We start from the raw sequence: 1,910 nt of genomic DNA on the forward strand, positions 1-1,910 counted from the left end.
ATCAGACTCATATTCTGACTAGAATTGAGTCGCACTACGTCAGGCTAGATGTTCAAACCTGCTTTGGACTTTTTTTTGTTTAAATATTAGGAAATTATGATTTATAACAGTAATTGTGCTTCAATAACAAAATCAGATCTGTGTCTCTCTATTATCAAACTATTAACTCTAAAGGGATGTTTGAAGCTTTAACCTTTAGAGACAGCAGCTCACTCTTTAAACAAAGACATGTTTATTTTTATCATATGATTGACTGTAAAGTTACAACAAGCTCGCTTGTGATTGGATAGAACAGATCATGGTCACAGTGAGGAATCTGCAAAACGTTAGTAAGGGAATATAAAAACAGTCCTTATAATTATGGTCATTTTTTCATAGATGGGTCAATACCTCATGAAGAGAGGAAGAGCCATTAATGGAGCAGAATATCAAAGAGCTAAAGGAAAACAAATGCATTTGTCAGAAAACACAGGAGATATATTAACATTATTACTCTAAGCAGGACAGTGGAAAGAAGAAATAAATGTGATAAGAAGTAGAGCTGCTGAGATTCAGGTTCAGATCTCCTCAGTTTACAGCAGAGCCACCAAGAAAAAAAGAGCAGAAATTTGATTAGAAATACAGCAGCCATTGTTTAAAGTCCAGATGATGAGATTAACAGGAACATTTCTATGGGTGCAGCAAACACTGGGGTTGATGGAATGGAAACAGCAGGAAAAAAGGGCAGAAACAACTTTACAGAGAAAACAAGCTAATAGGAAAATAAGAAGTATTATTATAGAAAAACTGAAGGAAAAGCAGAAGAAAGGATTTAACGAAAGATGGTTTTATTAACATTATTAGAATTTATTTTTACTTAATAATTGACGGGATTTCAAGTGAAATACTAAAATCAAAACCGACTCAAATAAAAGTAAAACTTTATCAGTTGTAAACTTCTTAAAAAGTTCAAAGTCTGGACAAAGATGCTTCATATCAGCAATGTGAGTAAATGTAGTTTGTTCCATTTCAGCCCTGGTGGAACACAAAGGGTTTGCAATCAGCTCACCTAGAGGAAGAACTTTCCAGAACATAGCAGTAAATCAGAGAAAGAAGAATCAACAACCAGAATCTGAAGAAAGAACGGCAGAAAATGTGAGATGGAGGAAGAAAAGGAAGATGGTTTTATAGCATCAATAGACAGCAGGAAAACTGAGAACTAGAGGAAGGAGCAGAAAGAAGGAAGGATTAATAAAAAGAAGATCTCAATGGAAAAGACTTAATTCTCAACTTTTAAAACACAAAACCATAAAATAAGGAATATTGACCTTTGTAGGGAGGATGAAACAATTGAACATGTTATATAATATGCCAAGTTAGAGATTAGAGTTGGTTTATAAACTGCTGATCACACAGATATCACATCTCCCTGTGTAGCTAACGCGTAGAGAACTAGATTCATTGTTTAGAAGTTACAATTGTTTTAGAATTGTTTTAGAAACCAATTACTTCTCATAGTGTGTGGAGACCCTCATATCTGAGTGGGAAACAGCATGCTGCACCTGATGGGCTCCTAACATGGGTGTTCAAAGTACGGCCCATGAGGCCCTTTGTGGCCCTTGAAATACTTCCGTTTTCAGTAATGTAGCCCCTTTAATTCCACATTATGTCTCCTTGAAGATAAATTTGTCCATTAAATAATGAGCCTGGATATTACTGAATGTCCTTAAACGCATCATGTTCAGTCTCAGTTAGAGATAAACTCACCTGACTTCCTGTAAATGAGGGTGGGAGGGGCTGAGTCCTTCCTGGTTCTCATGTTTACCTGAAGCAGGTAAAGAACAAGGAGCAGAAGCTCAGGATCCATTTGGTCTCTGAATGTAAGCGCCTGAACTTACATGAGAATTTCTATCCTGTATCACTTAATACTA

This window comes from Cyprinodon variegatus, unplaced genomic scaffold (assembly GCF_000732505.1).
Source record: "Cyprinodon variegatus isolate N-32 unplaced genomic scaffold, C_variegatus-1.0 Scaffold1465, whole genome shotgun sequence".
Lineage (NCBI taxonomy): Eukaryota > Metazoa > Chordata > Actinopteri > Cyprinodontiformes > Cyprinodontidae > Cyprinodon > Cyprinodon variegatus.